A 26,610-nucleotide genomic window follows, 5' to 3' on the forward strand; every position below is an offset into this window, starting at 1 on the left:
TCCATAGCTTAAAAAAATAATATACTTGAAGGCTTGAATTAGCCAGTTAGACTACATATGCTGGTGAAATAATCCATATTGTTTATATATTATCATAGAATCTCTATCTTCTTTCAGGACAGTTTCAAGCACCATTTTCTCCTTGAACCCATTCCTGATGCCCCTAATTACTAGTGGTTTCCCTCTCAAGTTACCTTATATTTAAGTGCCTTATAGTTATTCTTTTTATATTTATTCTGCATATGTTTATATCACTATTTGTGTTCCCTCCGTAGCGCCCCCCCACTAGAATGCACTCTGCTTGCTGGAAGAATGATTCATTGCATTTATATCCCCAGTGTATAACACAATGTCTGGTACATGGTGGGCACTTCAAATTACTTGATTTGACTGATTGATACATAACTGTCCTGTCTACTCCAGTTTGTTTGGCATGAATGTATGTAAAGTTAAGGCATTACTCTTCAAAGTTGGAATAACAAAATTATAATAGCATAGGATATTAGGTATGGAAGGAGCCTTAGATATCATCTAGTCCAGGATTCTTAAGCTTTTTGTGTCCTGGACACCATTGGTAGTCTGGTGAAGCCTACAGACTCCTTGTCAGAATAATGTTTTTTTTTAATTCATACTAGAAAAAATGCTAAATTTTACTTAGCAAGGAAAACAAAGATTTTTCCCTATTTGAGTTAATGGATCCTTTGAAATCTGTCCCCAGACATGGATTCCAGGTAAAGAATCTCTCATCTAGCCCAATCTCTTCATTTCATAGATGAGGAAACTGAGACTCAAAAAAGTAAAGGGTCTTATTCAAGCTTATACAGAAAATAATGTCAGAATAAAGGCTGATACAATAAACAAATTAGGAGAGCAAAGAACAGTTTATCTGTCAGACTTATGGAGAATGGAAGAATTTATGACCAAACAAAAGATAGAGACCATTATGAAATGCAAAATAGATAATTTTGATTATATTGAATTGAAAAGTTTTTCTCACAAAGACAATGCAACCAAGATTAGGAGGGAAGCAGAAAACTGAGAAAGAAGTTTTACAACTAGTGTCTCTGATAAAGGCCTTATTTCCAAAATATACAAAGAACTGAGTCAAATTTACAAGAATATAAGTCATTCCCCAATTATTGAATCATCAAAGGATATGAATGGGCAATTTTCAGAGGAAGAAATTAAAGATATCTATAGTCATATGAAAAATGCTATAAATCATTATTGATTAGGAAGATGCAAATCAAAACAACTCTGAGGCATCACATCACACCTATCAGATTGGCTAACATGACAAAACAGGAAAATGATAAATATTGGAGAGGAAATGGGGAAGTTGGAACACTAATTCATTGTTGGTGAAGCTATAAACTGATCCAACCATTCTGGAGAACAATTTGGAACTATGCACCAAGGGCTATAAAAATGTGCATACCTTTTGACCCAGCAATACTACTTCTAGGGCTGTATCCCAAAAAGATCATAAAAATAGGAAAAGGACCCACATGTACAAAAACATTCATAGCAGCTCTTTTTGTGGTGGCCAAAAACTGGAAAGTGAGGGGATGCCCATCAATTGGGGAATGACTGAACAAGTTGTGGTATATGAATATAAAGGAATTGTGCTATAAGAATTGACAAACAGGCAGACCTCAGAAAAACCTGAAAAGACTTATGTAAACTGATGCTGAGTGAAGTAAGCAGAACCACGAGAACACTGTACACAGCCACAGTGTAAGAGGACTGATTTTGACAGACTTAGCTCTTCTCAGCAATGCAAGAACCTAAAACATTTCCAAAGGACTCATGATGGAAAATGCCATCCATACCCAGAGAAAGAACTATGGAGTCGGAATGCAGAGTGAAGCAGACTATTTTCTCTTTTGTTTTGTTTTGTTTTCTTTCTCTTGGTTTCTCCCATTCATTATAATTCTTCTATGCAACATGACTAATGTGAAAATGTGTTTAATAGGAATGGATATGTAGACCCTATATCAGATTGTGTGCCGTCTTGGGGAGGGAGAGAGGAGGTAGGCAGAGAAAATTTAAAACTTACAGAAATAAATATTGAAAACTGAAAATGAATTAATTTTTAAAAAAGAAAAGAATGGCAGAGTCAGTTCTCAAGCTTCAGTTTAATTCCCCTTTCTGCCTTTCCTATGACTCTTTAACTTAAGTGTTAGAACTTTCAAATAGTAAGAAAAGTTGAAGGGCCTAAGATGCTGGCAGTAATACCCTAAAGACACCTAATGAACTGCATCAAGGACTGTCACATGTGCTTCCTTTCTAGCACCAAAGTGGACTGCTAATCTTATTCCATAAAAAAGACTTTATGTATGTTGGAAAGGAAGCAATCATTAAAACAGAAGGTGCTACTAAAAATAACTTTGGAAAGTTGCTGGCTTCTTTCAGAGGAGCTGTGGCTGGCTACAGGGGAAAACATCTCCACAGCACAGAAACCACAGGCGGTCCATTACAGCACAGTCTTTTCTCCCTCTCCCTCACCCCAAATGAGGCACTAGGGCGTCCCTTGATGACTCATCCCAGTCTGTGGACTGTAAGGTCTCTGGATTTCATCTCTGCCACAGCTCATTTGGCTCATCAAAGGTCTTTCACTCTTCAGTTAAGTATCCATTTTAAACACAGAAAGAACTTGTCAAAATATATCCTCAAATAACCTACCAAGGCATGCTCTTTTGGGGCAATGTCCTGTTGGGTAACATTTCCCAAAAGACATTTCAAACTGTGCATTTATTCCTGCATTCCACCCAGAGAGAGCTCGATGTTCAGCCATTTGAGATGCACCAAAATAGGTCAATGCTTCAAGCTCACACACCTGTCTTGTTACAGCAGCAAAGAATATACATGTGTAATGTTAATAGTTTTAATAAGAAATAGCACAGCAATTACTGCAATCAGTATGTAATAACAAAAAATAGCACTATCACAATTACCAATTAATATTTATTAAGCACCTAAAAAGTCTGTCTCTGAATGAAAAGTAGATTAATATGATTCATTTCCCTCAATTTTCTCTAAGCACCTACTTTGCACAAAATTGGGAAAGGATCCCAAAGACCATCTAGTACAGCCCCCTGATTTTACAGACTTGGTAACTGAGGGCCAAAAAGATCAAATAACTAGTGCAAGCTTACCCAGAGCTAGAGGCAGAGCACAGACTAAAACCCAGATTTCCTACCTCCTTATCTTGTGTTCTTCCCCAAACCCTGTACTAGTTTTTAACCGTAAAGAATTTGCAATGCAGGGAGAGAAATGCTTTAGAAGTGGAAATAATCTTAATGTCCATCTAAACTAACTCCTCATTTTATAGGTGAGAAAACTGAATAATTAGGTAGATAGGTGATTTCACTAATGATGGTGCTAAATCCAATGTTATAGATCTTAGCCCATCTGTCTTTTCCCATACTGTGTGTCTCTTGTGCAAATCTTCTTAGAAATGCTCCATAGGAAAACCAGCCAATGTGCTGGTGGCCTTCTTTTATAGCTCTTAACATTACTATTGCAGCATATGGACGGTCTATCTAACTAATCTCTTTTTCCAGTCATACACATCTGATGAGATCTTTTGCAACATTTTTTCCCAATGAAGTTGACCACTGGCAACATTGTACTGTGCAGTCATACAAGTTAAGGGTCTATCCATTTCTTTTTGGTTGCCTTGTAATTCTGAATCTTTGGAGAGTGTAATGTTCCATGAATCAGAGCCGTATAACATCACCAGAAGACTACTTGCATTTTTAAAAAGGATTACTTCAGAGAGAAGTTTGGTATACCAGGTAATTTCCAAAATATAACCCTGCCTACTCTCCTCCCATTCAACTCTGGCTTCAGATCCTTGTCCATTTATAGGTTCAGTCAATAAATATGTACTGATGTTGCCTATTGAAAAGCATACTATAGTCTGAACAAAGGCATTCCTCATCCATTTGGTTTTCCAGAGGTAGTTAAATCAAAATCTTTTGAATGATTTCCTTGGATTTTCTTTAGGAGACTCTGTAATAAGTACAATATCATCCACATACAGGAGTTTCCAGAGAACCACACTGTTTAAAGGGTATCCCCCCTTCCAGTTGGACTCTAGGGAGAGATACAGTGAGTAAATGTAAATTCAGTAAGATAAATGCAACTTAGTCTTTTACTCACTGAGAAGCATTTGTGCAGATACTGGAAAATTGCAGTAGTTCCATTTAATAGACTCAGAGAATTTGACTCAGCATGTCTTTATCTGTCATCATGTTTCAATGACATAAAGAATAGGGCCTTATGAAGTTGGGGAGCAAACTCACTGAGTGACAGGGAATGGGTTTCGAGCAATGGAGATAATCAATATGTGAAAAATGAAAAGCGGGTTGAAGTAAACAGGGTTAATACAGAAACTTTGCTATGGCCAAGTCAGAGAAGCATTCACTGTGAAGCAGAGTGGAGCTAGATACTAAATTATGGGACCAATTTTGGCATATGGGAAGGAATTCTGAATTAGTGGAAGATCTTGAAGAAGGAAAGAGATAGAGCCACATAAGAAAAAAGGACTTTCTGATCACAATAGTTGATGAGGAAGCATCAGAAGTAAGAGAAAGGTAAAGCAATTGAGCTGAGCCATGTTACATAGCCATCAAGACCAAATCACGCTATTTGATTTGGGGGAGAATTGGGAGGCATTCAGGATATAAGACTGACAAGGTCTAAGGAGAATATATCACCAGCCTCTTCTTGGTAGAAACATTGGAGGAAGAGAAGTGGCTCAAGAGGAAATAAAGACTGTAATATGACAAAGGCAAGATTATGACAAGAATTAGAAATTCCGTAACAGGTATGGAGAGGAGAGAATGAATATAAGCATTATACTGGAAAAAGTCATACAAAATGACCTCTCCATACATCACCACCTGGAATTTAGTCTTGCTTTATTGTCCTCATCCAGTCCTGAGAGGTCAGCCTGGACCTTCCAAAAGGCAGGAAATGAGAGCAGAAAGGTTTCTGCACATATTGCATTCACACAAAAAAGGGCGAACCATTGCTCCCTGTTGGGATATCATTCAGGACAATTATTTGAAAGACTAAGTGAATGCTTTTTTAAAAGAAGTCTAATATTTCTTTTGTTGCTGTTGTTCCTGGAACAAGTCAGGTTTTGTTTGTACAGGATGCTTTGTTTTGTCCTCTTTTTGAGCATGACATTTCCTGATGAAGAGGGAAGGAGTTCAATATGTTAAATAATAACATCTCCCCTTCACATTAAAGGCAACAATTTCACTGCATATCCTTTTCTGAAGCTTTTCTAAAGCTGCCCATTTAGGTTTCAATAGGCAATCAACTTGTCCAATCAACTTGGATGAGGGATGTACAGTTTCTCTTGCAAAGGGCAGAAGGCTAAGCAACTTGGAGGAGAAAAATACTGTGGAAAGCATGGCCTCTGGAGACCAAAAAAGAAAATACACAGTACTAACAAAGGCTTGCTTCCCTGAAGTGGTGAGGCCTTTTCATTTGCTCTAAGGATTGAGAACACAAGCAAAACTAAATAATCGTGGACATAACTAATGAATTTTTGCTTTTACTCTCTCTTTTATTACTATACCCTATCAAGTTTTATAATTAGTTCGTGGGTACTTCTCTTACTAATGAATTTTAAATCTATATGGAAGGACTCACTTTGATGGTGTATAATCCTTATTTTTAATATGTAATTTATCAACTCTAGCTAATTAAACTCAGAGTTATCATGCTTCCTAGGCTTCTTGGTATTAAAATTAAGAAATCATTTGATAACTCATCTTTTAGTAGGTAATAGAGGTTTTAGGACATTTGTTTCTCTTAATTAGTCAATTAACAACTGTATAAAATTTGCCAGCTGAATGCAGAATTCTCTTTGCTCTAACAGAATTAATTAACTTTAATTATTATTTCAAATGGTCAATGGTCTTTGAGTCCAAAGAGTCTCATAGTAATTATCTATACCAATTGTTCTTTTCAGTTGCTGCTTTTGCTATTTCCCTGGGACAGTCAAATCATGACTATATTATCTACGTGCAGGCCTGCTGTAGCAATTGCTTAGACACTGCCCCAGTGATGAACATCGCATAAGTATAACTTGGGATTTGTGCATTTGTTGGGTTTATTCCTGTAGCAAATAAGCCATACTCTAAAGGCAAGCCACTTTACAAATGTGAAATGAATGAACTCTTCCACATCTACGTGGGAATCTCATTCCAAAATGTTGCTTAGTCACTCTGGAAAATCTGATTCACCTAAGAACTATACCTTTTGCATGACTAGCATCAACCATTTACATGCCTGTGATTGGCTTATTCCACTTTCCAAGTGAGACCAAGCTACTTGATTCTTGATTTAGGCTCTTAGGAAAAGTACAACTCCCTGTGCCTGAGGTGAACAGAATCTGGAGACAAATCCTGAAGTGATCTTGGCACCTCGAGATGTAAGATCTTCTACTTTCAAACAACTGTGGCTTTGGGGTGATAGGCTAATTTAAGTTAGTAGGAGACATGCAGTGAACCTTTAGATGGGCTTCATCCCTATGTTATAGAATCAATGACTAGAGCTCAAAAGGCTCTTGGAGATTATTAATCAAATGCTCTCATGCTATGGATGGGAAAACATATATGGCCAGGAAGGTCCAATGAATTTTCTATAATCTCACGGTGAATTGGTAGGTCTTCGTTTTTCATACTTGTGATTTCAGAGAGAACATGTGATAAAGAAATTCCCTCCACCAATGCAGATCAGCCACTATTCTACAATTTACAGTCTTAGAGAGTTTCTGGAGCACTGAGAAGTTAAACTACTTGTCCAAAGTAACACAACCAGTATGTGAAAAAGGTGGGATTTGAACACAGGTCTTCATGACTATGAGGCTAACAGTCTATCCACTATAACATTATCTGAAATATGTTAATTTTCCAGCTTTCACTATGACACAGGGATCTTTGCCTACTCCTTTATTTGCCTAATCCCTTAGTCTGGGCCCTTAATTTAATTCCCCCCACATTCTTTATCTCTGAAACACTTAACACAATTACTACAAAATGCTCCCTATTATTTTGTTTTCAGAGGTATTACCTTCCCCTAGTTCTCCCTTTCTCTTTCCTCTATTCTTTCTTTGTTTACTTCATTCTAGGCCGTGGAAATGTTGTTTTTGGATCCATACTCTGTCATACGATATATGAGATAGCTCTCCCAGTTTTGTGTCATCTACAAATTTGATAAACATGCCTTTGTGTAAGTTGTTGATATGAACATTAACTAGCACAGAACTATGGAAAAATCTCATGGTATTCTACCAAAGGCTTAGAATAACAATCCACTGATTTTTCACCAAAGTGCACTGTCATCTATCTATCTAGCCCACATCTCCCTCTATCATGGGCACAAAAAAGTATAAATTTGTCAAATGACAATCTTAAATCCAGGAACATAATTTCTATGGTATTCTTATCTAATAATGCATCTATAAAAGAAATGAGCTTTGCCTTAAACAAACTATTTTGATGAAGTCATGTTGTTTCTTAATGATTACTGCTTTCATTTCTAAATTCTTATAAACCATCCATTTAATAACATGTTGTAGTCAATGTTAAGCTCATCACAGGAAGTTGGAAAAATTCACCATCTTACTTTTGAGGGAAAGAATGAATAATGTTTACTTGTTTCAATTCAGCGGTGCCTATTCTATTCCCCATCGTTTCCCAAAGATAAGCAATTCAATTTTACGTTTCAGTGTTCTCTGATGTAGTTCATTGAGACTAGCACTCATTAAATGCAACTAAATAAATTCTTAACATCTTGCTTATCATAGGTTTTATTTTCCCATTATGCATTTCTGAAGATCTTTCTCCATTGTGGGGTGGGGAAACTGAGATAAAGGGAGAGAAGGAAGGGAGGATGGGAATAAATGAAGGTGAGGATTAAGATTTTAGCAGTTATATCTTCTTTTTGCTATCCATAATTATCAAACTAAGCAAGAGTCCCATCTCATCTTTCCTCTTCCTATTCTCCCAAAAATAGGGCATTTTAAAGTTATTTTTCTTTTTAAATTTATTCTTAGCAGAACTATCACCACACTTCACTCATTCTAAGCTTTAGCACATACATCATTCTTCTGTATTCATTATTTTATCAGTTATTTGTTCTTGCTTAAATGATTAATTCGTATCTTTTTTTGAAAATATCCAAGTTAGGCACTGAGATCTCTGAGTATCTATATTGACCTTAAAAAAAAACCTCCTTTCTTACTTCTTTCTCTGAGCTTGTATCTTGAGAATTTCATGTTTAAAAATCATGTTTTGACCTACAGAATTTTTGTAGATCTTAGGATCATAGATTTAGAGCTATAAGGAAGCTTAGAGGCTATATATCACAACGCCCTCATTATGTGATGGGTGATGTGAAAAACTGAAGCCAACAGAAACTGTGACTCCCGCAAGTAGTAAGTGACAAAGACAAGAGTTAAGTCTGGATCCTCTGATTCCAAAGCCATGTATGTATACGCTGCCTCTGATTTTAGATTACTGGATCCTACTTAGCCTTTTTCTGAACCTCTTAAATCCCCTTTCCAAAATCTAGGCTATACTTTAAACTATCTCTGGTTTGGCTGTTCTTGTTTATAATAAAATCCAACATATGATCACTTTCCCCCAAGGTTACTAGTTTCTATTTTGGTGACTCTTTCTGGCAAAATATGGTCAGAATAGTCTTCCTCTTCATTTCCTCAGTACCTTATTAACAAGGCAAACAAGGAAATCCTCAGCTAGTCAAGTCAATAAGCATCTTCTGCTTTGGGTCAGGTACTATATTAATAACTGAAGTTACAAAGAAAGGCAAAAAATAGTCCCTAATCTAGAGGAGCTCAAAGTCTAATGGGAGATATACATGCAAACAAATATATCTCTATCTATATGTGTGTATGCATGCATGTATATATACATGCATACATAAATATCTACATGCATATGCATACATATATGTACACAGTAATTGGAAATAATCACAGAGGAAAGGCACAAGAATAAGAGAGATTAAGAAAGAGTTCTTGTAAAAGGTGGGAATTTTAGCTGGGAATAAAAGGTGAGACTTAGCTTGAAGAAGTCAGGGTTCAGAGATGTGAAGAAAGAGAATTCTAGGAATAGGCGTTAGCCTATGAAGATGAATAGAAGCAGGAAATGGAGTGTCTTCTGCAAGGAACAGCAAGATAGCCAGCTTCATTGAATTGATGAATACATGGAGGGGAGTAAGACGTATGAAAGGAAAGGTGGGAAGGGGTCAGGTTATGAAGAGATTTAAAAACCAAACAAATGATGCTATACTTGATCCTGGAGGTAACAAAGAGCTACTGGAATTTATTGAATGGGGAGAGAGATGAAACATGTTAAGACCTATTCTGTGGAAGATCACTTTGACAGCTCAAAGGAAGGTGGACTGAGAATACTCCAGTAAAATGACTGCATGATTGAATTCCTTCATTCCTACTGTTTCGTACCCTCCTACTAAGTTTGTGATCTATAATGTAATCCTTCCACATTATTGCTTCTGTTTCTACTCCCACTAATTGTGTGCTATGGAAGGATTAAAGTCGAGAGGGTCACATAAGACACCTTTGTTGAAGACTAGCATAGCTCTGAGGAGCTTGGTTACCTTGAGGACTTTTCCTGTATGTCTTTATTTATGATCCTTTTGTGTTGTATGTGTCCCTAGGAAGCTTTGTGCATTTGACTATAAATGGCTTAAAGTCTTAGGTACCAGAATACACCACAAGGCAGGTTGGCAATGACTATGTCACAAAGTCAGAAATAGCTGCGTCTTTGCCAATGCTTTTTTTTTCCCCCTGGGGAATATCTGTATCAGAGGATCATGGATTCTGGTAGTCATCTGTAAGCAAATACTAACAAAGACCCTTCACAGTCTAGTGTCATTTTATATTTCCAGCCGTATTTCATCTTATGAATTATTGTTTAAATTTCATCTGACATCTAAAAAGGAGAATAAAACTACAAGTCATTGCATAAGCAGCAAATGAAAAAGATAGAATGTAAGTACTATGGAAATTCAGAGAAAAGACACCATTTTGGTCATACTAGCCAGTAAAGGCTTCATGAGAAAATGAAGTAAGCTTAGACTGAAAGGAGGAGAAATAAAAATGCAGGAAGCAAGAGTAAGGAGAGCATTGCATTTCAAGAAATGTCAGAAGGAAAATGAGAATATTTCAAGAGCAGAATAATATGACTAGATCTAAAGATTCATGTAATGAAGTAATGAAGATTGAAAGGGTAATTTGGGTCTAAGATGTAGAAGGCCTTTAATATCTAGCCAAGGAGTTGAGTCTTTATCTTATGAAACTGCTACCTGTAGGCTTTTGAGTAGGAATATTATATAATGAAAGCATGGTTTATAAAATAAATCGGGCAGTGGTAGGCTAGATATATTGGAGAGAAGAAAAAGTCTAGAAGTGCTGAGTCTGGTAAGGAAGCTATTCTAAAAGTCCAAAGCTTAATATATTCAGAGCCTGGAGTGGGTTGGTAGCAGTGAGAATAGAAGGAATGGACAGAGGTGAAATAAAGGAATAATTGACAGGACTTGGTGATTAATTGAACATCTTAACTAAATGAACATATGATTTGCTTTACAAAGTGATTCTCTGTGAGGTTTTCTTCAATAGTAACCTATCCTAATGTATTTGCAGTATGTTTCAATTTACATACATTTTTATGCAATTTTTCAAGATTGCATTATTACAGGTAGTAAAGTTTACTGTCCAATTTTGGTGTGGGTAGATACAGTTATTCATAAGAATAGATTGATAATTGTTATATGGAGAAGTAACCACAAAAGCAATCTGTGACTCACTCTTTGTCTTGATCCACCTACTCATGAGCTGCCCCGTCGGAGACAACTCCACCCAGAGTTCAACTCAATAATTAGTGTGTGCCTTCCTGGAGCTCCCATGTCAATGAGGAGGCCCAGTCATGCTGCCTACTTCCATCTTCAGCCTGTTCCACCTCTATACCTATTGCCTCTCCTTTCTTCAATTACCTTCCTTCCCTCTCCGCTTCATTTCTAGTTTCTCTTTAGAGGTTCCCCTCTTCTCTTAGAATGTAAGCCCCTTGAGAGTAAATATCATTTTTTGTTTGTTTGTTTGGTTGGTTGGTTGGTTTTTTTGTATCTCCAGTGCTTAGCATAGTGCCTGGTACATTCTAAGCACATAATAAATGTTTTAACTACTAGTCATTCCAACTGGATCCATAGATAAAGATGAGGAAAAATTAGAAAATGTCCTGAGTCCTATTAAATCTTTATGTGTGTGTATTTGTGTCTATCTGTATATATATATATATATGTTCATATATATAGATATGCAGGCAAATATGTTACATATGTATGTGTGTGTATGTGTGTGTATATATATATATATATTTCCATATATATATTTGTGTGTGGGTGTATATATATATATATATATATATATATATATATATATATATATATATATGTGCATGCACACACACATACACACACAAATAATATTAGGTAGCAGATAAAGTGCTGGGCCTGGAATCAGGATTTTTCTCTTCCTGAGTTCAAATCCAACCTCAGACATTTATAAGCTATGTGACCTTGGGCAAGTCACTTAGCCCTGTTTACCTCAGCTTCCTCATCTGTAAAAGGAGCTGGAAAAAAAAAATAGCAAACCACTCCAGCATCTTTGTCAAGAAAACACAAATGGGGTCACAGTCAGACACGACTTGAAACGACTGAACAACAACAACATATACAAAAATTATTTACAGTGAGAGGGAGAAATATATGCACACATACACAAACATACCCACAAAGCCAAGACTAGGAGCAGACAAGGTAAGTATTAAGTAATTAATTAGTAAGTAATCAATGCTTCTTTCGTTCATTCAAGTAATTGTCTAGAATGTAACACATGTAACATTTTAAAATATTTTTATAAATGTACATATTTAAAGGCAGAAACTTTGTTTATCCATAGTACATGGACATTTATTTCACATTTTGATATTACTTTGGTTACAATAAAAGCTCAAAATCTCTGGTAGATAATAAGATACAGGCACAATTTTTTTCTTTGGGGAGTTTTTAATATTTTTTTAGATTGTATGGGGTCCTGAAAGCAAAAATTCTGAGAAACTGTTCTAGATAATGTTATTTATTGAATTAACAGCACATCTTCCAAAACTGTTGAAAAATTGACATCTTGTAAAGTATAAAAAAGAACAGCAACAACAAAAAAAAAAGAAAACTGAATCAGAGCTAGTATTCCCTAAGCCTGAGAAAAATATGTTCTAAAAGATCCAGATCATCTAGGCGCAGTGACAGACATCTAGCACATAATAAGTATGTAATAAATGTCTATTGACTGAATGTTTACTGACTTTTAGGGAGACTGAAGCTGGTAGATTGCTTGAGTTTGGGAATTCTGGGCTGCAGTAGGACTAAAGTCTGTTCTAAGTCCAGCATTAATATGGTGAGGTCCCAACCTTCCTAAGAAGGAATGAACTGGTCCAGGTTGGAAAAATGTCTCAAGTCACAGCTTCCATGCTTAACAGTGTGGAATCAGATTCACAAGTGGCTATTGTATTTCCACCATAGGAAGCCCATTCTCTTTTAAATTTATTTATTTAACATATTTAGTTTTCAGCATTGATTTTCACAAGAGTTTGAATTACAAATATTCTCCCCATTTCTACCCTTCCCCCCACTCCAAGATGGCATATATTCTGGTTGCCCTGTTCCCCAGTCAGCCCTCCCTTCTGTCACCCCACTTCCCTCCCATCCCCTTTTCCCTTCCTTTCTTGTAGGGCAAGATAAATTTCTATGCCCCATTGCCTGTGTATCTTATTTTCTAGTTGCATGCAAAAACATTTTTTTTTGTTTCTGAACATCTGTTTTTAAACTTTGAGTTCCAAATTCTCTCCCCTCTTCCCTTCGCACCCACCCTCCTTAAGAAGTCAAGCAATTCAACATAGGCCACATGTGTATCATTATGTATAACCCTTCCACAATACTCATGTTGTGAAAGACTAACTATATTTTGCTCCTTCCTAACCTATCCCCCTTTATCCAATTTTCTCCCTTGACCCTATCCCTTTTTGAAAGTGTTTGTTTTGGATTACCTCTTCTCCCATCTGCCCTCCCTTCTATCATCCCCCCTTTTTTATCTTCTTCCTCCTTCTTTCCTATGGGGTAAGACACCCAATTGAGTGTGTATGGCATTCCCTCCTCAGGTCAAATCTGATGAGAGCAAGATTCACTCATTCCCCTTCACCTGCTTTCTCTTCTGTTCCTACAGAACTGCTTTTTCTCACCACTTTTATGCGAGATAATTTGCCCCATTCTATCTCTCAGTTTCTCCCTCAGTATATTCTTCTCTCATCCCTTAATTTGATTTTATTTCTTTTAGATATCATCGCTTCATCTTCAACTCACCCTGTGCCCTCTCTCTCTCTCTCTCTCTCTCTCCATATATATATATATATATATGTATATATATATATACATATACACACATACATATATACATACACACGCACATATATATCACACACACACACACACGCACACACACACACACACACACACACATATATATATATATATATATATATATGTATATGTATATATATATATATATATATATATATATACATGCATATTCCCTTCAGCTACCCTCATACTGAGGTCTCATGAATCATACACATCATCTTTCCATGTAGGAATGTAAACAAAACAGTTCAACTTTAGTAAATCCCTTGCGATTTCTTTTTCTTTTTCTTGGTTACCTTTTCATGCTTCCCTTGATTCTTGTGTTTGAAAGTCAGATTTGCTAGTCAGCTCTGGTCTTTTCACTGAGAAAGCTTGAAAGTCCTCTATTTTATTGAAAATCCATACTTTGCCCTGGAGCATGATACTCAGTTTTGCTGGGTAAGTGATTCTTGGTTTTAATCCTAGCTCCATTGACCTCCAGAATATCGTATTTCAAGCCCTTCGATCTCCTAATGTAGAAGCTGCTAGATCTTGGATTATTCTGATTGTGTTTCCACAATACTCAAATTGTTTCTTTCTGGCTGCTTGCAGTATTTTCTCCTTGGTCTGGGAGCTCTGGAATTTGGCAACAATATTCCTAGGAGATTTTGGGGGGGGATCTATTTGAGGGGGTAATCTGTGTATTCTTTCAATTTCTATTTTGCCCTGTGGCTCTAGAATATCAGGGAAGTTTTCCTTGCTAATTTGTTGAAAGATGATATCTACGCTCCTTTTTTGATCATGGCTTTCAGGTAGTCCAATAATTTTTAAATTATCTCTCCTGGATCTATTTTCCAGGTCAGTGGTTTTTCTAATGAGATATTTGACATTGTCTTCCACTTTTTCATTCCTTTGGTTCTGTTTTATAATATCTTGATTTCTCATAAAGTTACCAGCTTCCACCTGCTCCAATCTAATTTTTAAGGTAGTATTTTCTTCAGTGGTCTTTTGGACCTCCTTTTCCATTTGGCTAATTCTGCCTTTCAAGGCATTCTTCTCCTCATTGGCTTTTTGGAGCTCTTTTGCCATTTGAGTTAGTCTCTTTTTTAAGATGTTGTTTTCTTCAGTATATTTTTCAGTATTTTTTTGGGTCTCCTTTAGCAAGTCTGACTTGTTTTTCATGGTTTTCTTGCCTCCTTCTCATTTCTCTTCCCAATTTTTCCTCTACTTCTCTAACTTGCTTTTCCAAATCCTTTTTAAGCTCTTCCATGACCTGAGACCAGTTCATGTTTTTCTTGGAGACTTTTGATGTAGGCTCTTTGACTTTGTTGACTTCTTCTGGCTGTATGTTTTGGTCTTCTTTGTCACCAAAGAAAGAATCCAAAGTATGAGACTGAATCTGGGTGTGTTTTCACTGCCTGGCCATGTTCCCAGCCAACTTACTTGACTCTTAAGTTTTTCGTAGAGTAAAGAGTATTATGTTCCAAGCTCGGGGGTGGGGGGGGATGCACAGTTGATTTCAGAGCTATTACAGACAGCTCTGCCACACCAGCACTACTCCTTCCCCAAGAACCCCCAACCCAGACTGGACTTAGATCTTCAGCAGGCTTTGCACTCCTGCTCTGATCTACCACTTAATTCCTCCCACCAGGTGGGCCTGGGGCTGGAAGCAACTGCAGCTGTCATTCTGTAGCTGCCCCACCTCCGCTGCCTGCCCCCCTCTCCCCCCCGTGTTGTGGCTGAACCATGAACTTCACCCTGTCCCCAGCAGCTTTTCCCACTAACCTTCTCTGTTGTCTTTGGTGTTTGTGGGTAGAGAAGTCTGGTAACTGCTGCAGCTCACTGATTCAGGGTGCTAGGGCACACTCTGCCCAGCTCCTGGTCCGGTTGGTCTGCGTGGCCCAGGCTGGGCTCAGTTGCCCTCCACTCCCCTCCACTCCCAGCTCCGTGCATGATTGACCTTACCCAGAGACCATCCAGGCTGTCCTTGGCTAGAGCCCTACTTCCCTCTGCTATTTTCTGGGTTCTGCAGTTCTTCTCTGTTGTCTTTGGTGTTTGTGGGTTGAGGAGTCTGGCAACTGTCACAGCTCACTGATTCAGGGCACTAGGGCCCACGCTGCCTGGCTCCTGGTCTGATTGGTCCATGCGGCCCATGCTGGGCTCTGCTCTTCCCCACTCCACTCCCAGCTCCGCGCCTGAAAGACCTCACCCAGCAACCATCCAGGCTGTCCTGGGCTGGAGCCCTGCTTCCCTCTGCTATTTTCTGGGTTCTGCAGTTCTAGAATTGGTTCAGAGCCATTTTTATAGGTTTTTGGAGGGACTTGGCAGGGAGCTCACGCTAGTCTCTACTTTCCAGCTGCCATCTTGGCTCCACCCCCCCCCCCCCGAGTCAACTAATCTATCAGAACCAGATTATGTCCTTAATCAATCTGAAAGGATGAAAAGACTTTGGGGCCATGAATGACAAACAGATGATGCCACAGAGGAATTATCTTGTACCTCCATTGCCTGAAATGCCCCCCTTCCTCATCATTGCCTCCTGGCTTGCCTGGCTTCCTTCAAGGCCAAATCAAAATCCCACCTTCTACGAGAAGCCTTTCCCCATCCCTCTTAATGCTAGTGCCTGCCCTTTGTTCATTATCTCTGATTAATCCTTCATAAGTCTGGTTTATACACAGTTTTTTGGATGTTTTCTCCTTCATTAGACTGCGAGCTCCTTGAGAACCCAGAACGATCTACTCTTCTTTGTAACCCCAGCTGTTAACACATTCTCTGGTATGTAGCAGACGCTAAATGAACAATTACTGACTGACTGAGAAAACATCAAATTATGTCTCTTCGGCTACATATAAGAATATATAAGGCTAGTTCTTGGCCAGTCAGACAAGTGATGACTGCAACCAGTGAGAGGAAACTGCCATTGTTGGTACCGTTGTTGGAAGGGGGAGAAATAGAGGAAAAGCGAAGGTAATTTCCCAGGTGACAGCTGTGTGAATGTCAGAAGGTCAGATGTTCTGGAGTTCCTATCAGCACTGGTAGCAGTAGACCCAGAGGAACAGTGGCTCATCGCAATATCTGCTTTAGGAACTTAGATATGCACTAAGGATAAACTAGATATTCAGAGGAAAGGCAACTTCAAGACCGTACAAGAGCCACAACCATCAGAGACCAGAAGAGGGCTATGCTTAATGAGAATTTCATGAGGACTCTATAAAGGGAGAAAAAAATTTCCACTAATTGGGATCTATGAGTTTACACTCTGGCCACAGGTGCTCTCTCAATTTAAGCCCACTCTTCCCAGGGTCCTTGTACATATCTCCAGCTTGGGACGATGTTTCTGTAAACCTGCTAAGTAAACTTTCTTTCTAAAAGTCTATTGTCTGAGTGATAATAAATAGGGAGCACACTCATGGTTGCTCATGAGCAAACATTTCTAGGAAACTTTAATTACCCTCAGGGTTAGCCATAGAACCATGAGAGGAGCAGTGCTAGTAATCCTCTGGGCACCCAGCCAACAAATCCAAGTTGAGAAATTAACCCCAGAGAGGGTACTACTTGAGATAGATAGATGAATGGATAGATAGATAGAGACAAAGGTGCATGATAGATGCTATTCATACACTATGTGTGTATATATGAGACACAAAAGTTGAATTTTCACTCATAATTTTACTATGCCGTTCTTTTACTTTTATGAAGTTAAGTATGGAAATGTAGAATTGAATGTCAGTTTTTGTTCCTGACTGCTTAAGCAAGTGAGGGAAAGAAATAAAACTGTGAGAAAAGAAAAACGAACCTAGCTTTAATATAGTATATTACTTTGCTTGTTCCAAAACCCTCTGGATCTGAAGACCACCTATGAAGGGAAATTAAAAACTAAATGAAAATATTCTACCATCTATGCTCAGCAATTTAATTTTTAAAACCTTTATAACTCTTGTGATGCTAAACTTCTTCCTTCCATTTTGGCTTGAAATGACTTTTTTAACAAGAATTTCAGCCACAGGAAGTTTGATGTTTATAGCTTTAATCTGTTTTTTGAATTGCTATGATAGCTCTACACAGGTTTCTGCTATCATTTCCTTCACCCTGAGACCTCTCCATTTTCCCCTTGGCCCTGACTCCTGCTGGTGACAGTATATCCAGGGCCCAGAAAGCGTGACTGATATATAGTACCTCTCCATTCAAAGATTATTTGGAAAAGATTATGTTCCCTGGAAAAAAAAAGTGCTTTTATGTCCAGTACTATCATTTCCCACTGACTTCAAGGTGGTTTAGTATAGAATATGGTCCTCTTTCTAGCCCCTTGATCAGAGCACTTCATCTTGCTAGGTTAATCAGGCCTTGATATACCTTCTCTAGAAATCATAACTGTACCTACATGCTATTTTTTAAAAGAAAAAAGTGGCCACACATATAAAGGAATTTATCATCTTTTTTAAGTGTCAGGGACAAAGAGATAACATTGTTCTTTCTTGAGGATGAAGGTATGGTATACAATGGTGTCAAACTCATATAGAAATGGGGGCCAATAAACCACACATAAGGATCCTTGCTGCCTGCATATCGATTTAGAAAACCACAAATTGACATTATCTATGTTTTATTGCATTTTTTATTTTGTTATATATTTTCCAATTATATTTTAATCTAGTTAGGTCTGTACTTGGGAGTGTTTGTGGGCTGCACATGGGCCATTTGTTTGACACCTTTGGTATAGTGGGTAGAGTGTTGGACATAAGGTCAAGAAAACTAAGGGTTAAATCTGCATCAGATGCTTCCTAATTTATGTGACTCTAAGCTAAACAGTTTATCTAATCTCTTTCAGCCTCAGTTTCCTTTTCTTTAAAATGGATTGCTATAAGCATCAAAGGATATAATAGATACAAAGTGCATTGGTCTTGGGATTGGATACTCTGGTGTCTAAATAAATGTTATACTTCCTCTGCCTTCCACATAGGTTTTCATACTTTGTGATTCCAAACCATTCAGGCATGTTCACAGTCATCTTTGAGGTCATGAATATTGCCTTACTGATACAGCTTCCTTCATTTTAACAGAGGGGGAAACTGAGATCCAGGGAACTGAAGTAACTTTCTAAAGGTCACACAGCTGATTAGCAGTAGAATCTTAATGGGGAAAGGATCCATAATAGGTTTTGTGTTCCATAGTTCAAACCCCTAAATTATGGAAAGAGCATACTTACACCCATCTTAGAGAAAACCATGTACTCATCAGTGGAAATGTTAGTTAGCATGAAAGGAAAACTGTCACAGTTCTGAAACTTCCATTTTGTCTCCAGTCCACTTGGGTATGGTAGAGGTCACACACTCTGAGATGGTTAATGGGGAAAGCACATTGTGGCTATTCTCCCTTCTTATGTTTAAAGAGAATATGGACGACCAGCTTCAGCAACTCCCTGGCTATACAGTAACCATTTAGGGAAATGGCATTTAATTCCTTTAGTCATCCAGGATATTACTAGTATTAATGCTCTGAAACTGAAATTTGAAATTAATGAATAGCCCACCCTCAGAGCCTGAAGAGTTATTTACAAGTTGCTAAGATCTCAGGAAAAAAAAACTCAATTTCATATTCAATCATAACCTCACCTCTCCTCCTCAGTGTCCTGAAATTGAACATAGCCTGTCAGCTGAGCCTCCCTCCCAATAGCTGGAGATAGGTCACTTCCCAGGAGAGCTTTTGACTCAAAGAATGTCTGCCTAAACCTTTCTAAAGCCCAGAAGCCTTTGCAGACCATCTGTTAACAGTTAACAATGTCAGCTCTTAATCTATAAAAACCCCAGTGTTGTTGGAGTTGAGAGGAACTCTGTACTTTGTTTATTTGACAGTATCTCTTTCATTTTCTTTCCAAGCATCTCTCCCCTTACCAAGAGAGCACCTGACATGAGCTATTTAGAAGAACCATGCCACACTAAAGTATCAGGACAGAACTAGAGAGACAGGGCCAAAGAATGTTCTCCAGGCAACATGACCCGCCACGATTTCTTGTTTAATGAAAATCATAATGCATAATCTTCAAACCCTTATTACCTGGGATTTTGATATGCAGGTCCTAGAGAATTACCTCTTTGCTCTTTTAACCTTAAATATAGTTTTAACAGGGGTGAATGTTCCAAAACACTTTCCTATTGCTTTATTAATGAACTCTTCAGCTAAATTACAATGATCATTAAAACTGCCAGTTAGCATCAAAATGTTTTGACTGTTAAATTCAGAGAGATTAATCTTCCATTTAAATAAGTTATGCTGCCAATATGATTTTTTTCCTGATCAGGAAAATTATTTAATATGGCCCTATTTCTTTACTTTGCAGACTGGTAATTAGATGAGGATAAGTGTGTGGAATTTTTTTTGTAAAAATTTCAAATGAGTTAATGACCCATTTGTGAAGCATTAGCAGCAGAAGGTGAGTCACTGAAGCTAATGACATTAATAGTTAAGTATTTCCAACGAATGAATGCATGTTAATCCTCTAGAGCAGAAGAACTGGAATACAAAGTCTTTTAGATCAGGGCAAAAAAAAAAACAGAAGGAAAGAAGTTCTGACACAAAATACCTAAAAGCATCTACTTTAAAAGAGCAAAGAATTTGCAAAATTTTTCCAGAGTCCAGAAAGTCAGAAGATATTAAGCATCTTGAGGAATGAAGGAGTATTGATCAAAAGGAGATTTTATTGTGAAAATTGATGAGAGACACAATAAATGTTGGACAATTAAATTAGATTACTGCAAAATGACTCACTCTTTCAGACTGGCCTCACACTAATCAAATTAATTTTATTAAATTATAGTATCCTGCTGTCTTCTTTCCTCCCAGCCCCCACTTGCACAACACCTGTGACATTAAGAGCCTTCTGTGAAAATCGCAACAGAGCCCACTTTGAGAAATATTTGTTCATATTTCTGATGCATTACCATGATTTATTTTAAGTGGAGAAAGGGAGGAAATCTCTTCATAGGGAAAGGGGTGATTAACTTGAAAATCTGGCGAGGTCAGTACTGGACAAAATCCAAAGGACCAAATGGAGCAGTCAGTACTGAAGTAGAAGGTAAGATTGTACTTTCACCACTTCCCAACCCCCACCCTTAGAATAAATCTGTAATACGGAGAATGTATTTAAGATCACAAGGCAGCTAAGTGGCAGCAGATAGAGTGTCAGGCCCAGAGTCAGGAAGATTCATCTTCCTGAGTTCAAATTCAGCCTCAGACACTTACTAGCTGTGTGACCCTAGGGAGTCTCTTAACCCTGTTTGCCTCAGTTTCCTCATCTGTAACATGAGCTAGAGAAAGAAATGGCAAACCGTTCCAGGATGTTTGCCAAGAAAACCCCAAATGGGGTTCCAAAAAATCAGACATGACTAAAAAACAATTTAAGATAATAGATTTAAGAACTGGAAGTTACTTTTGACACTATCTAATCTAATCCCCTCATTTAATATATAGAAAACAGAGAAGATAGGAGCTAGAGAGGTTACGTGATTTGCCCCAGTCACCAGGATAGTAAATGGCAGAGCTTAAACTCAAACTCAGACTCTTTAACACCAAATCCAGTATTCTTTCCTCCAAAGTAGCACACTTTGGAGAGTTCTGCTGTGATTTCCTCAAAGGACTTTTAAAGTCATAGTTGTATAGATTGAGGAGGAGGGAAAGGGATTTATTTTAAGTTTTTCAAGAGTCTTATCATGCTTCTACTCCAGCACTTACTGAAGCTGACAAAAAGTCCACTCGCTCAAGACAGAAAAATCTTTTTCTACTTTGCAAGAGTAGAATCACCATCTCCCCCCAATTAGCCAAGTGATTTATATAAAGCAAGAGCAGTACATTCCACTGCTTCACCCTTTCTGGGATCAAAATCCCACCTTGGGTCCTAATTGCCAAATTGATGAATGTTGTACTTTTGCTTTCTGCTGTCCACCACCAATTAGTAAAGTGATTTATTTAAATAAAAGCAATGTTCTTTTGTTCTGGGGCCATCTCTTGTTTACTACTTAGAGGGGTTTTGTAAAGGTTAATGTACATTTCCAAAAATAGTTTAAAAGAAATATATTCAGTGTTCTTCAAAATTGGAACACGTGATTTTGTCTCATTGCTTCAGTGTTTGGTAATTAAAGTTATAGATATAAGCATAAAAATCTTGTGCAGGATTGGCAGTGGATAAAAGAGAAAGAACTAGTTCTGGGAGTGTTTTTGTCTATCACAGAAGATGGCATGCAACACCATCCCAATTTGCACATCTGGGATCATCCTTGTCCCAGTTATTGAAGATTTAGGTGTTCTTAATGCTTCAAACCTATGACCTCATATTTATCTTGTGTATATTTATATATGTATGTGTTTTCTGTCTTCCCAGCTAAATGTAAGGTCCTTGAGAACACACATTTGAATTTTTGTCTTTGTATCAACAGCACCTGGAACATAGCAGTAACTAAATAAATGCTTGTTTGTTAGCTCAATTGATAAGGTGATAAGACTGAGTTAGTCAGCCAATCAACAAGAGTTGAAAAGTATTTACAATGTGAATCAAAAGAGGCATGGTAGGACCCAATTCATAACTCTACTAGCATATTAGCATAGGGCAGGGAACCAGAGCATTTGGAGGGGAAAGGTTGTCAGATCTGACTAGTAGTCCTGATTGGTACCTCTGGGTGTCTTAACCTCTTTTGGCCTTCTGATCCAGTGCTGACTTTATCTCAGTCCTTTGGATTTTTGGCTGGCCCAGACTTATGGTTTGCTTGGCTCCCAATTCATACCTTCTCCTCTCTCAAAGAGGGAACTGTCTCTTCTCCACTCTAGCACACTGACATGTGATGACTTTCCATGGATGGAGGTACAATATCTCTGTCCTGCTGCTTTCCCTGTTATCCTTTCCCTCTATATACCTCTGGACTTTCCCATGCAATTGCCTCTGTTCCGGAAAGGTGGAGGCTGTCATAAATGCTTAGGCTACACCAATCCAATGTGAAGTCATCCTCACCCTTCTCTTCCTTCTTCTAGCTTCCTGATCCTTAGCTCAAATGGCAAATGATGGAGAAACATAACAAAAATTTAAAAATAACCCAAAAAAGAGATGCAGAAACATTGTCAATATCTATTTGGTCACTTTCAAGCATATATAAAGTTACTTATTGGATGTTAGCAGCTGGAAAACTTTTCTTTAAAAGTATTCAGCTCTTTCTTCCTTTCCCTCAAATTTCACTCACTTTTCATATATATAATACTTAGGATATACAAAAAGAGACAAAAGTACGTCCTGATGAGGAAAATTCTTTCAATAGATCCCTCCAGGGCCTACATTTCCTGCCTCCATGTTGGAGGACAGAGAAGAAGAGGCTTACAGCAGTGACCCATATTTTTATGCTATGTGTTGTTTTCCTAGTCATGTTGACAATGATTCTTTCTTCCACTATCTGGAAATGTAAATAAGCATCATCTGAAAAATTTTACACAGCAAGGTGCTCCCTCACCATCCTCTGACATGTACATTCATACTCTGAGGCTTCTATTCTTTGCTGCTGCAGCTGTGTCCCTTGGAGCTTAATGTAATTTGAGGGATAAAGTAGAAAACTTGAAGTTTTCACACAAAAAGCGTTTCACCAGCTATTAATGGCTGAATATGGATCTAAAAATTAGGCATTACTTTTCCCCAGCCTTTATTCAAGTCGATACACCATCGGAATATAAAAATACCATAATGGGAAATTGAAAATTACAAGTGTTATAAGAAAAGATCTGAAAAGATTGGATGTTGCAATTGATTTGACACAAATGTCTTTATGTGGAAACCAATTGAGTTTCTGGGAACCATTGACCTTGCGTATAAGGTGATTGTTGAGCCTGCTATAAGCCAATTATAACTTCATTTTCATTTTTAATTAATTTGATAAGGATGTTTAAAGGCATATTGGATAGAAAGAGTATTTCTCCTCTTTTTTAAAGGCAACCAGTCTTTGCCTTTATGAAGCTAACAAATGCATTACTGCCTTTTACATTAAGCCCTCAAATCCCTTTAGAAACTTTTTATGGATTTTATCTTGTGTGCCATTGACTTTTTATCTTCTTGCTTAAAGTACACAGGTAAATTGTGTCCTACTATATTTAACATGCTACACTAACAATATGTAACTGCACATCAGAAAAAACCTGCTTAGACCTGGCTTCTAGGGCACGTGGATTTTTTTTTTTTCTTTAACGTGTGCACTTTTATTTGAACTGGTCTTAAGTCAGTGTACAGGTAAAGCTCCTCCCCTCCCCCAAGTACTGGCACCAATCTCAAAAAACTTGCAGGGAGATTGTAAAGTCTTCATTCACATCTATGTTGGGGGCAGGGAGGGAATTTAGGGGGCCATTCATTATGGCTGACAATTTTTAAAAAAAGGAACAAGTATTAAGGCGGAAGATACAAAAAGTTTTTTTGTTTTTTAAAGGATTACATAATTTACATGTAAAGCAATACTAGTACCTTCCCTCCTCCACCCTCCCCCACTGGATTTTTGTTACATAGCTCCTTTGCTCTAGCAGAGGACAGCCTTCACAGAGGCTTGTAACTCTGTAACAATGCATTATACAATATTTGGAATGACTATTAAAAAAACAAAACAAATGTACAATCCGAGTCCTGAAGACACACTGTAGAACTTTGGGGATGTTTGCCTCCAACACACTTAGACTGCTCATCACCTTCACCGTTTCAGTTTTTAAATCCTGAGTCAAGCGCCAAAAAAAAAAAAAAAAAACAAAACAAAACAAAACAAAAAAAAAAAAACAAATAAAGCCATGCCAATCTCATCTCTTTTTTGGGCAATTATCATGTCACACCCTTTGACAAAAAAAAAAAACAATCAAAAAAACACAAACAGTCCATTTAGAAGCATTTGCGGCGGACAATGGAGGGCCCAGATTCATCATACTCCTGCTTGCTGATCCACATCTGCTGGAAGGTGGAAAGAGAGGCCAGGATGGAGCCTCCAATCCAGACAGAGTATTTACGCTCAGGTGGGGCAATGATCTTGATTTTCATTGTGCTGGGAGCTAGGGCTGTAATCTCCTTCTGCATCCTGTCAGCAATGCCTGGGTACATGGTGGTACCACCAGACAATACGGTATTGGCATACAAATCCTTACGGATGTCAACATCACACTTCATGATTGAGTTGAAGGTAGTTTCGTGGATTCCACAGGATTCCATACCTAAGAAAGATGGTTGGAAGAGGGCTTCTGGGCATCGGAACCTCTCGTTGCCAATGGTGATGACCTGACCATCAGGGAGCTCGTAGCTCTTTTCCAGAGAAGAGCTAGATGCAGCAGTGGCCATCTGCTGCTCGAAGTCTAGGGCGACATAACACAGCTTCTCCTTGATGTCACGCACGATTTCCCTCTCAGCTGTGGTAGTGAAACTGTACCCTCTCTTGGTCAGGATCTTCATGAGGTAGTCCGTCAGATCATGGCCAGCCAGATCCAGACGGAGGATGGCATGGGGAAGGGCATAACCCTCATAGATGGGCACAGTGTGGGTCACACCATCACCGGAGTCCATCACAATACCAGTGGTACGACCAGAGGCATACAGGGACAGCACAGCCTGGATGGCAACGTACATGGCTGGGGTGTTGAAGGTCTCAAACATAATCTGAGTCATCTTTTCTCTGTTGGCTTTGGGGTTCAGGGGGCTTCTGTCAGCAGCACAGGGTGCTCTTCAGGGGCCACACGGAGCTCATTGTAGAAAGTATGATGCCAGATCTTCTCCATGTCATCCCAGTTGGTGACAATACCATGTTCAATGGGGTACTTCAGGGTCAGAATACCTCTCTTGCTCTGGGCCTCATCCCCCACGTAGCTGTCTTTCTGGCCTATACCCACCATCACACCCTGATGTCTGGGGTGCCCAACAATGGAAGGGAAGACGGCCCGAGGGGCATCGTCTCCTGCAAAGCCAGCTTTGCACATTCTGGAGCCATTGTCGACCACGAGAGCAGCAATATCATCATCCATGGCGAACTTTGAAGTGGCAAGTTTAAACCCTTAAGAGAGAGAGGAGGTGGTGCCGCACCTGGAGGCAGGGGGGAGGCAAGTGCACGCTGGGTGGAAGAGCTCACAGCTACGGGCACGTGGATTTTTTAACACACCACTAGACACACACATGATTACACTCACATTTTATACCTTTTGCTCATTGCAATATAAGTGCATGACATCCACTGTCCTATTTTCTTAATTTTTATTCTCCAATTTAAAATGACTATGGCACATATGATAACATGTTTCTTGGATTAAAATAAGGTGTTCACCATCCTCCTTTTTGTTGCTTGGGATTAATTAGCATTTACTTGTATATGTATATGTTGCTCTGCACTCTCACCCCCAAGAATGAAAGCTCTTAAGGGAAGATATTATTTATCTAGAACCTAGCACAATGTGTTGCTGTTCAGTCATTTTTAGTTGTGTCCAACTCTTTGTGAACCCACCTGGGGTTTTCTTGGCAAAGATGCTGGAGTACTTAGCCATTTCCTGTGTGGAACTTAATAAATGCTTATTGATTGATCAAGATGGCAACCAAAAACAACATTGGCTTAGAATATAAACTCATTAATACATTTTTACAGAAAAAGAGGGTGGAAGATTATGGGTAATATTGCCACATAAAATAGTATAAGCAACAGAAGGGGTAAAAGGGTTAAAGAAAATTTGGTTATAGTTTTAACTAGGCAAAATCATCCAGGAAGAATTTAAAGATGAACCTGGAGGAAGGACAGTAAACAAAGATGGAAAAAAATATGTTAAAGATTTCTATAGCATCTCCTTTCCACCATCGAGGAAAAACAAACATTTATTAAGCACTTACTATGCACCAGGCACTGTGCGAAGCACTTTATAAAGGTCTCATTTGATCCTCACATCAATCCTGGGAGACAGGGGTTTATTCCTATTTTATATTCCTATTTTGCATAGCAGACAGAGATTGAGTGGTTTGCCCGGGATCAGACAGCTAGTAAGTTAATAAGGCTAGATTTGAATTCAGGTCTTTCTGATTCCAGGCTCAGTACTCTATACACTAGGCTGCCTTGCTGTCTA

General features: G+C 38.3%; 1 pseudogene; it reads right to left on the minus strand.

Moving 5' to 3' along the window:
• Positions 1 to 24,288: 24,288 nt before the first annotated feature.
• Positions 24,289 to 25,635, minus strand: LOC118855573 (annotated as a pseudogene).
• Between the last annotated feature and the right edge of the window lie 975 nt (positions 25,636 to 26,610).

The sequence above is a fragment of the Trichosurus vulpecula genome, chromosome 1, assembly GCF_011100635.1.
Source record: "Trichosurus vulpecula isolate mTriVul1 chromosome 1, mTriVul1.pri, whole genome shotgun sequence".
NCBI lineage: Eukaryota > Metazoa > Chordata > Mammalia > Diprotodontia > Phalangeridae > Trichosurus > Trichosurus vulpecula.